Source organism: Strigops habroptila, chromosome 6 (genome assembly GCF_004027225.2).
Source record: "Strigops habroptila isolate Jane chromosome 6, bStrHab1.2.pri, whole genome shotgun sequence".
Taxonomy (NCBI): Eukaryota; Metazoa; Chordata; class Aves; order Psittaciformes; family Psittacidae; genus Strigops; species Strigops habroptila.
In genome coordinates, this window is record NC_044282.2 from 44,093,358 (window position 1) to 44,105,128 (window position 11,771).

General features: G+C 44.4%; 1 protein-coding gene across 6 annotated transcripts in view; it reads right to left on the bottom strand.

Annotated features, from left to right (window-relative positions):
* Window positions 1–7,623, bottom strand: part of MYT1L (myelin transcription factor 1 like) — a 301,101-nt gene extending 293,478 nt beyond the window's left edge. For 2 of the 6 annotated variants that reach the window (XM_030489647.1, XM_030489655.1), the window contains exon 1: window positions 5,368–5,939. The gene's annotated coding sequence lies outside the window, so the exon portion shown is untranslated. Of the gene's footprint in view, window positions 1–422; window positions 597–5,222; window positions 5,940–7,482 lie in introns of those variants that run through there. The other 4 variants (XM_030489651.1, XM_030489648.1, XM_030489650.1 and 1 more) reach the window with 4 other exon arrangements.
* Window positions 7,624–11,771: the final 4,148 nt, after the last annotated feature.

Here is an 11,771-nt window from a genome sequence, read left to right on the forward strand (position 1 = left end):
GAACCTCCCGCCCGCCCGGCGGCTCCGCACGGAATGGAAGGACCCTGGCCAGCGCACAGCCACAGTCCGCGCTCTCCCTGCACACACGCGTGCTGCCCGCCTCATTGCCATTGTGCTGCTGCAGCCCCCTCCGCCCCGCATCCCTCCTCCTCTCTCCCTCCTCCCCCTTGCGCGGCGGGGCTCGGTGCGGGCAACCCGCGGGCAGACCCCGCTGGCCGCCACCGAGGCGGGGGAACCTGACCCAAAAGTCACAGGGAACACCCTCCTCCAGCCCTGGGAGGTAATCCCCCCCGAGCCCGCTGCCTGACGGGTGGAGACCAGACATGCCGTGTACCGCAGAGGTTACCGTTCCCTCCCCACCAGCCCTGCCAGGAACCACACACACTGCGGGCTGGAGGCAGGGCGAGCCCCCCCTCGCGTACCAGCCCTCTGCATCCCGAGCCATCACAGGAGCTCCACAGCTGCACCCCGACGGCAGGAGAGGGGAGCTTTTGGGAGGGAAGCTCGCCACAGGGATTCAGAGAGCCTGCTGAAGTCGGGACTAACAATAGCAAAGCCCTCACGACTTCCATGCTTTTGGTGGAAAACGCAGTGTTTCCCTCAGAAAGCAAAACAGGGACTTACGTGTCTCTTCCCCCGCCCCCCATATCCACCTCGCTCGTGGTTCGGTGTTTTTTGGTTTTGGATTTGGTTTTTTTTTTTTCCTTTTTTTTCCCCCTTGATTTTTCTCTGTCATCTCTGATTACATCTCCCCGCGTTCGCTGGGCTCCCCCGAGGCCGAGGCGCGGAGCCCTCGGGAGAGCGGCGCGGCCGGGCCGCAGGTGCGGGTGGGGGGCGCGGAGGAGGCCGCTCAGGGCGGGGCGAGCGGGTCTGGTCTGCGGGGAGGGAGAGGAGCGTCCTCGCAGCGGGAAAGAGAGCTACCGTGTCTGCGCCGCAGCGAGGGAGGGCATGTCAGCCTGGGATTTTTCCACCCAAATGGATGTAGCCAGAGAAGCACAGGTACACCTGGGGACGAACCGGTCCCTCTGTGAGCGTGTAGGGGTATCGGCACCCCCCAAATGGATCTCGTCCTTTCCTAACTTAGGGTTTACATGCAGAGAATCTTTGGATAGCTGCATTCGCGTTTCACAAATCAGGGCTTGTCTTTTTCCTCTATTAAAGCTAACCTCCTTACAGTGGATCCTGGCTAGCCTTAGTAAGACAGTGAAGGCGACTATGTGGCATACACGTCATTGGCAGGTGTTTTCAGACTTGTAAAAGGTGATTTAGCTGGGGAAAAAGCCCTCATCATCACGTCCAGCCTTGGGGATGGCACAAAGGAACGGCCTGGTGCTTCTCCCACTGAAGACAAAACCAACACTTGCTTTAATGGGGGCAGAACGTATATAAATCCTGTGTTGGTGAGAGTTAAGGGAGGGGGGCATAAATTAGAAACAATTACAAAAAGACCAGTGTGTAAAAAAAAAATATAATAAAATTGGGAGACTGGTGATTCATTGGCCTAATTATCCTCCACAAGACGTTAGGGTATGGGTTTAATGTTGTGGGTTGGATTCTCCCTCCCCCAGCCTGTGTCTCGTCAACGCGCATTATCCATGGGGAAAAGGAGATGCAGGTCATGTTTAAGCAGCGTTAATGAGAGCACAGTATTTTTCCTGAAGGTTACATTAGCCAGGTTAGCAAATTTCAGGTAAAGTATTCTGGAAAACCTTCCATTTCTTGCGCTTTCCCGCTGGTAGCAGTTTTTAACGAGACTTGAAACATTAGGCAAACACAGAAAGCAGAATTCAAGCATCAGACGAACCCACTACTGTCAATAAGGGAGTACAATTTCAGCTTGACAGGAGTATTACAAGAATATACCCGCTAACGAGCAGCCTTAATTGGCCTGCATATTGTGGCTGTCACTGTTAAAACCTGTTCCTATACACTCCTATTTTATACATCCTTTAAACGTATAGTTCTCCAAGGCAGTTAAGGAGACAATACTTTACTCAGTGGGCTTTTGATTTTGGGTGAGAAAGAAACTTGAAGAAAAGGAAATGAAAAGAAAATAAGAAACCCTATTGAGAGTATGGTATCAGTGACTGAAAAACTATGTGGAAGTCAAAGCTATAGTAAAAAAAAAGGCAACAGGCTTTTTCGGTTTCAGTGCAGTTTTGAATGTAAATTGTTATTTGTCCATAGATTGCAATGGCTGCAGAGTTTTCACTGACATCTACTATACTCAAATCTTTTTAAAATGTACTGTGTTCTTTAACAGATCACACCTTTTCCTCAGCAGGACACTCTGTCTTAGAAGTATTTTTAATTTAGTGATTTGCAGGAGTTCACTGCTCGTCCTGGCAAATTGCTCACACAATAGAGTTTAATGTGTGGCTTCAGTTTCCAGTACAGGGTCATGCTCGTAAAGAATACAAATGAAAGAGGAGCTATTAAAGAGAAGAAGGAAAAAAAAAAAAAAGTTACTGCGCATGTGCGATTGGCAGCTATTAAATGATAACAATGCAACTTCAAGACAATAAAAGTCAAAATACCAAACAGGGCAGAGCAGACCATGCCCTGATGCTGTGTCAAGTGCCTTATTTTAAAGAAGTTATTCCTAGCCTGAGTTCAAACCGTCTAACCTGCAAACTTGAATATAAAACACTGTTGCAACTGAAAACTGCAAAAGTCATTTATGTATATAGTAAAACCTCAAAAAGATCTTCCAGATCAAGTTTCGGTCGATAAAATGCTTCCTATTGTCGAACTCCGGAAAACGGGGGGAGGAGGGGGGTGGGGGGAGCGGAAGGATTTGCAGGGCAGACGCAGGAAAGACCCCAGGCACAGTTGTGCTGGTGGTGAGGGCAAACGTAATGTTGAGGAGGTGAGATGGGTACGTTGTTTATTTGCACAAGAAAGAAAAAGAAAAAAAAAGACAAAAGAAAGCACTTAGCTCAACAAAGCGCTCTTTGACTGGGAAGGGAAAGTCTGGCTAAGTATGGCAACACCTGTAATGTCCCCCGCGTTCTGAGAGTTAAGTTGCCCGACTGCAGGGAAGTGCTGTTTAAACAGCAGTGCCCCGAGGATCTCTGCGACCAAACAAAACGCACGCCAAGACACCTTGTAAAAGAACGGGAGCAGTATTTAGAGGCAGAGGTCCTATGCGCTGCCACAGCCCTGCTCGCATCGCCCCGCGGGCCGGCGCAGCGCCGCTCCCGCTGTGCCCGCAGGGAGTGCCGGGGCCGGGGCGGGGGGGTGCGGCGGCGCGGGGCCGCGGGCTGCGGACAGCTCCCGGTGCTGAACGGCCCGCGCCGGGCTGGGGTGGCCGGCGCCCGGGCTGCACAGCGCTGCCTGCAGAACAATGGCAGCCAACTCCAAATCCTGCTCTAATCATGTTAATGAGATTAATCAGTGAATTAGCAGCAGTCAGATGTCAGGGTGGCAAGGAGGAATCCAACCAAGCTCGGTAATTAACTTTTGGGGGACAGAGGAAGGGAACAGACAGTGTTATCCATTAGGCTTTTCCCGAAGTTTAGCAGGCTTTATTTGCCAGCCTTTGGAAGATGCTGACAACTGAAGTGGAGGGGGGAGGAGGGGATAAAACGGAGACCTCAACCTTTGCGCACTGTAAGACAGCCTGCTAATGCACAGTATCCTGTTACTTCCAGCTGAAGTCCATTGAGGAAACTCGCACCGCTTCAAACAACCCACCCCAACACCAGTGCTGCACTGTACTGAACTCTGAGTGTGCGATTACTTCTGTGACCTAACTTTCACTGCAAATTCCAACAGGCATGATAAATATGGCGGATGCCAAAGGAATATTAAATCTTATTCCTTTTTAAAAAATCTGCAAGAAATATACTCTCTGAAATCAGAGGGGTAGGAGAAAAGAGTGCCGTTTAAACAACTACCAGCAATAGATAATCGTGACAAGTTAATGCTAGATCGGTTGTGGGGTGTTTTCTAAAACAAAAAAAAAAAATAGAGAGGAATTTTAATCAAGTAATTTAGAGAAAGTCACTTAATGCAGACGAGTCAGTGATCTGGTCTCTAGCTAACCTCAGTAAAAGTGAAACTTCTCTCCACCTGAAATTCAGCACCCACGACCATTTCTCCATTGCACATACAAAATATAAAAAGAGATTCCCTGTAGATTATAAATAAAATCCAAGTGTATTTATTTGCAAGAAACAGAGTACTGCATATCTCATTTTCTCTCTTTAAAAGGAGTATTGGCAACCATGCAAAGCATTTATCATGTAAAACTGTTACTTTTATGCACACACTACTTCTGCAGAAAACAAACGTGTAAAAAAGCCTCCTCTTTGCCTAGAGAAAGCTATGCACGTTGTTCAGCACTCAGAAGAAAATGGCATGTTTCTGTTCCGTTAAGTTTCATCTTTGTTAGTGACAAATAACAGAAGCAAACCTCTGTAACATCTCTTCTACAGCAGACAAAGTATTTTCTTTTTTACTAATCTAAGTCGTTTTCTTTTATACTCTTCAGTTCCTTTTCAGCACTAAAATACTACATTAACAAATCTGCACTAAATGTACAGGGACTACAGTCATATTTATCTGAACTATTTAAAAATGGAAGTATAAACTATGATGTTTTCAAAGTTAACTGAATTAACCATCCCTTATTTACAAAGCTTTTTCTCTTTGAAGAAAAACTATAAGAGATATGAAACATTGAAGACAGTGTTCTTTCAAAATGCTACTCTTACACAAGTGTGCCCCTTTAAAGTACAAATCCACTGTTTTCAAACACCATTCTAGTGTAAAAACGTAGGATCTTCTAATCTTTTATTTAATTCCTCTCTGCTGTCATTGAGCATTCCAATCTGTGAAGTTTTTGTCTCAGGTTCTCCATATCAAACAAGTACTATCCAACATGCAGCAAGTTTATATAAACAACAACATGCTTAATGCATGCAACATTATGCATTCATATAGTAAACACACACTTTAGGATTTTTTATCAGCTATTCTACAGCCCAGTACAATTTTGGCTGCACAGCAGTATTGCCAGAAGAACTTGAAAAGAGCAAACAATGGACATTTAAGTACAAGCTACAGAACGACTGCAAAAATCACAGTAATCTTTCCAGTTAGCTACAAGAATCAACCCCCACCCTGCACAAAACACAGCCCACACCTGCACCATTAACCATTTACAAGTTAAACATAAGCAAGACATTTCAGCATGGTTAAGAAACACCCTGGCTTACTGCAACTTGGAAAGGATGAGGAGTAAGAAGCATACCACAGAGACCCAGAAAAGGCTGCTTTTTTCTTCATTGAACACTGAAAACATACCCCATGTTCCAGGGAATTAAAAAAAAAAAAAAAGAAAAAAAATTAAAATACACCCACCAACACTGAGTAAAAAAATCAGGGGGGCTTCAAGAAGACTGCAGGGAAAAAGCTCTCACTCTCTTTAGTGTGCAGAAGCTTAGGGGGAAAAAAATGTCGCCCTGGCAGGAATGACAAATGCAGTAGGATAGGCTAGCAGGCCTGAGGGATCTGTTTTACTTCCACATACATCCTCTAATGCACGCACTCCCACTCATCCTCTCGAGATGCCTTTTTTTTTCCCTCCACTTTTTTTTTTTTTTCACCAGCTCCAAATCCCCGGCATATGACCTTCTGTTAAATAGATAAAAAAAAATTTGCTTATCAGTCATGCAAATGAGGCTGAATTCATTTTCCACAACAGATGGCCTCATAGATAATGATGATGGAAGAGAGAAAATTGAATGTCTCTCACAAGGTGGTCATGGCAACCGAGAGCAGAATAATATCAATAATAAGCTCACTGCATAATAAGGTTGTCAATCCCACAAATCAAAGTCTCCAGCTAAATCAGGTATCCCACCCCCAGCTAGTTATCAGGTAAATAGAGAAATAGAGAGCGTCCTTTTTCTTTTTAAACGAGGAGCTGTGAAAAGAAATGGTAGCTCCAGCGATTCCATGGTACGAGGGGAATGAAGGAAGGAGCAGAAGAGATTTTTCTCCACTAATTGTGGTTTATTTCATGATTCGGGGGCGAGAGGGGGGTTTGTTGGGTGTCCCCCCCCCCTTTTTTTTTTAAATTATTATCATTTCCACAGCGATTTTATTTGTTGGAGGGGGGTGCTGCTTTGTTTTTTAATAGCTAGGCTGGTATTTTGAACTCGATCTGTTGCTGAAGCCTTTCCTCCCCTCCCTGTGTCTGATGTGGAGGGCTGCATTGATGCAATAGCAGCTCGCCTCAGGCTTCCACCTTGGCTCCCAGGGGGCCATCCCGCAAAATGAATCAGCAGCCATCCTGAGCAGACTGATTAAAATGAAAATGGCAAGGCACATGTCTGGGCGGAACTAGAGCTGAGCTGCGCTGCCTGTCTGGCAAGCATGCTCAATATAGCTTTTGCTAATAATGGCTTACCGCCTTTTGGGTTTTTAAAGGTATTACCGTCGCCTCTTCCCCCACCCCCTAAACAGAGAACGGTGCTGGGGGGTTCCCCCCCTTCCTTGTATACTGCTCACAGCTAGAGTTTGCCAGACTGACATGCAGTGATTGTGAAAAGACACACTTGCTTTGCAGGGATTTTCTTCGCAGATGTGCTGAAATACCAAGACACCATATTAACATGCAGCTATAAATTATTCCCAGATATTAGCTGGGAAAGAAACCTCAGAGGAAGAGGAAAGCTCAGTCACTACCAGAAACATCATTTTCCCCCGTTTTTACACCTCAGCTTGCAATGGCACTTTGTGCATTATGCATCAGGAGAAAATGACTGCCAGTAGATGCAGAGCAACTTGCTGGAGCTCTCTCTGCACTGTCTTTGACAGACTCCAAGCTGCATTTTTATCACCCCCACAAGTGCCCCCCCTGCATCTTCCCCACGCAGACAAGTCCATGCATAGAGAAAGAGCCATTTAAAGCGCTCATCTCCCGTAGTCCTTCGTTAAAATAGTAACATTTTGCAGACAGCTTCAGTGTGCAAAAACAGCATAGAAAAACATCAATCCATGCATGCACGGGATCTGAAACCTGGGGAGACTGTTGTTTCCTGAGGTGTGGGGATCACTCGGCCTGGGGATTTTTGTTGTTGGGTTTGGTGGGGGTTTTTAAGCAAACAGCTCAGCAGCATGCCGCTGGAAACCGGCATGTATGTGCTGTACATATGCACATACACCCCGATGTGCCTTCGGTTAATTCCCGGTTTTAAGCCGCTGGGATTACTTTCCCCTCCACACCCCCGTACCCCCCCGCCTTTTTCTCCTCCCGCCCTGCACTCTAGCCCTGTTACTGCGGTGTGAGCCAGAAATCAATAGGGCTGCTCTAAAGGAGGTTCCAGCTGCAGTTGGCTGTGCAGACACACACACACACACGCACAGACACTGACGTCTGTGCAGCTTTCTCAGCCGATTGGGCACCACATCGGATGTTCTGTGGAGCAAAGAATAGGAATCATTTACAGTCTGCTAAAAAAAAAATGGTACCTTGCATTTCCCTGTCTCCAAGAGCGCCAGGCTGGGCTCGCCGCGCAGGGCTGGCTGCAGTGCCTGAGCTACAGCACCGCTCGGGGTGAGCGCCGGCACCGCAGGGTACCCGGTGACACCCCAGCCGCTGCCGGGGCACAGAACCCTCCCATTCCTATGGGATGCTTTTATAAGGTTACCAACAGGTGTCGTGAAAGATAAGAATGCGAACATAGGAAAATAGACATGAAAAATCAAAGCACTTTAACTGGTAGATAAATAGAGCTCTTGTGCCCTGTGATGTGTCTGCAAGTATTTCTGAGCTCTGAAGAGCATTTTAATTAAAGCTTTATTTTTAAGGGCTTTGTTAGAGATTCTGCACTGACCATTTAATATTTCAATGTAGGTTGCTCGCTTGCTTCCCTTTCCTTCAATAGAAAAATATTTAATTTGTTGAATATTAGCTCCAAGTTTAATTTCATATAGTGTTTAGCTGTCATGTATGTTATATATATAATCATGTGTGAAGCTGCTCTTTGTTACTAAAACATGTCTATTTTTTCCCCTTTAAAACAATAAAGCCCAGGCTCTGCTGGTTACCTGATGTTGTAGTGGTTTATCTCTGAAACAAGAAACAACCGCGTTGGTGAACATATAAAAAAATCCTAATTCTCTGCTCCCAAGATAAGGTATTCCTGGGATCTGCAGCACTGCAGAACACCTCCCCCACCCCTCTGTCAATGTATTTCAACTTCAGTGTATTGACAGTAACTGCCCCAGCCCGAGTCTGGCTCCAGTGAAGCATTTATATTCCTTCCACTCAGCCCTGTGGATCTTTGCAGGGCTCAGGATGCCAACCCAGGACCCACTCTGGAGAAATAAAGTCTGCGAAAATGAATGAATCATAAAGCCATATTGCACGACAGAGTCACATCCCAGCCAGTGTTCTACAATTCATTCTTATGCAAGCTTCAAAAAAAATGTGGTTTAAACCCTAAAAAAGATGGCATGTGGCAGGCTACTAAGTAATGGGCTGCAGGAAACCTTAGAACAAAAGGGGCCAGGAAGTACAGAAGTCCACCTCTCCTCAGCATTAGCAATTACACCATCACAGTACCCCCTCCCCAAATATTTATCTAATCTCTGCTTTAATTATTTACACTAGTTGCTTTTTTCTGCTGTCCTTGGCAGTTTGGAGCACAAATTAACTGTTCTCTGTTTCTCTGTGTGGAGACATTCTGCCTAGGGTTTTTTCCCTTCCTCCTGCCCACTTATTAAGTTTTAACCCTTTGCTGTACATTTGAAATGTCTATGCTTTCAAGAGCTACCAGGTATATCTCACAGCCTAGCAGCAGACTGTTTACCTGACTGATAAACATAGCATCATAGGCAAAAGTTAAAGTATACAGTGCAACTATTGTCTTGGCATATGAAATTAGAGTTTGAACTCTAACCTATATGCTAAATTTTGTTTCTTTTGTATTTTTTCTTTTTTAAGGAAACAAACAGGTTTCTGTGTGATGAAGCTGTTAGGGTACTACTGCTTGGCTTATGCTGGATTTATTAATATCAGTGAAAATGAACAGTGGCAATTGCCCAGGGATAGAAAGCCCTTACAATGCCACTAATCCTTATGTTCCTTAATCTTCCCTATCTTTTCCTAACTTTGGCATTTAGCACGCCCAGAAACACCATCCCAGGGCATCATCACAGCCACTAAGCTTGAGCATTTACTGAATATATCTGCATTAAGTAATGTGCATTAAGTAACTACTTTTTTGATCTGGAGTTGAGCAACCCTCTGGTAATTCATGAGAAATATGCATTTGGGAAGGGGCACCATGGGCTGGTTGGCTAACTCAGGTCTTTGCACAGATTAACCAGAAAAGCTGGTGCTAACAAAGTGTTTAGCAGATACCATTCCAGTAGCTCAGTCCCATCCTCCACATCCATGAGAGTGTCTGAGAAACAGTCCTTCCCAGTCCCCTGAATCATAGAATCATAGTTAGGGTTGGAAAGAGCCTTTAAACGTCATGTAGTCCACCCCTGCAATGATCTTCAATTAGATGTGGTTGCTCAGAACCACATCCAGCCTGGCCTTGAATGTCCCGAGGGATGGCGCATCCGTCACCTTTCTGGGCAACCTGTGACTGTATTTTATCACCTTCATTGCAAAAATTTTTTCCTCACGTTCAGCCTGAATCTCCTCTTTTTTAGTTTAAAACCATTACCCCTCATCCTATCGCAACAGGCCCTGCTAAAAAGTCTTTCCCCATGTTTCTTATAGGCCCTTTTTAAGAACTGAAAGGCAGCAATAAGGTCTCCTGGAGTCTTCTCGAGGCTGAACACCCCAAGTCTCTCAGGTTTTTCTCATAGGAGAGGTGTTCCATCCCTCTGATCGTCAAGAACAGAGGTCAAGATCTTGCCAATTTACTGATAGTCTCTGATCTTTTCCCATATTAGTGACTGCTGTTAAAGCAGCAGGCTAGTATTGACCGTACCATATTCAATAAGGGGTTGTAAAGATAACTTTGATGAGACTCAAGAACATCTTGCAAATACTGCTCCAGCACAGCACAGGGATATGTGGAAAGTATACCTTAATAAAAGCAAGTGGGCTTCACCCACACAACTCAGACAGAACATAATACATATAAGGCTCAGAGGAGAAGAAATGATTTTATTTCATTTCAAGCACACCTTGTTTCGGTCATCAGGTTATACGCAAAATATCGCTCACACTGTACCCAAACTAGTTATTTATGGGATAGTGGGGCATAAATATTCTTCAATATCTGTAAAGTGGTGTGCACTACTTTGTTTCACAGCTATAAAGTTCTTATACTGAAACTGCCTAGTGTCTAGTCCCCATGAACCACTGAGCATAAAAGGTGCCGAAATCCCCTAGAATATTGAATAACTGCTTGCTGTTAGCCCCCAAGCATATCTTTTCCTCAAATACAAAATGTCCAAAATGTCGAAAGCCATTACTAACGGGAAAAGAAACCACAGGGAACAAACAACCAGCCCCAGACAAAATGCTGGTGGCTCCACATAAACACTTAGCCTGAGCATTCTCCATTTGGAGCCATGCACATGAGGAAACCATTTTACTGTCTAGAATGATAGGAACACTTAGCATGATTTTGGAGAGAAAGTACCTAAAATAGCAGGTATCTCAAGGATGGCAGCTTCAGTATATTCTCACTGCAGCTTTCATGAGAATATGTAAGCAGTACTTCTGGTATTACGCAAAGGACTCTGACTAAATAGTATTTTCATCAGTGTTGCTGGCCTCAGATGCTCAAAATTACTGATTATGTCTTCAAAGTGTTTCCATGCAGGCGTGTAGAGTTGCAAGCAAATTTCAAGCTGGCAGGATGCAAACTTTTTCTGGTCTGGAAGCCAGTCAGACACAGTCAAGTTAATAAAAGGCCTGCCAGCTAGAAGAATTGGTTGAGCTAGGTGATGACTGTATGCACTCAGGATAGGCATAGCTCTGGTCTCAAAATATTCGTAAATTTGAGTCAGCTGGAAAAAAAAAAAAGGCATCTTATTATGGAAATAGGATAAAAATCGCAGGAAAGAGTTCTGAGCAGTAACAAGCCTTAATTTTTTCCCATTGACTTCAGCAGGAAGGAGGAGCAGGCCCACAGAGACGTCAATAAATTGGAGAATTCAGGGGGAAAAATCTCAATAAAAACAATAAAGGAAATGGAGGGAACAGCTGATGGGAAAACATTAAAAACTAAACTCAGAGAATGTAAATACAAATTGAAAGAACAACAACTACCTCAAGGATGATGGAAGGTCCAAAACTGCAGAAAGAGAAAGTTAAAAGTACCCAAAAGGTATCCCTCATACATATATATGAGAAGTCCGGGTAAGTTAAAATTGTCATAGTTGAATTCCAAGGGATGGAGGGGATGACAAGGAGGCATTGAATATTGTGATAGTGTTCTTGGGAGAATAGTGCAAGGAAGTAATAGTCATTTACAACTGGACCAAACAAAGCATTGGAAATTATACTATAGGGAACAATCCTAAAATGGCAGGGAAGGGTTTAAACAATGTAATAGGTCTTTTCAGCCTCTAACTTTCATGACTCCTAGTTACTATTAGTTGCTATCCATATTTAAGTGATAGTCCCCACTGTAAACACTTCTGACTAAATAAGAACCCATAAAGGGAATTAGAAATCTCAAATGGAGAAAAAATGAGATAAACAAAACCCATTACAGAATGTTTAGAATTTTTCCAGCTTAACAGTGAAAATGAAAAGGAAAATATACATAAATTTAGCAGAAAGT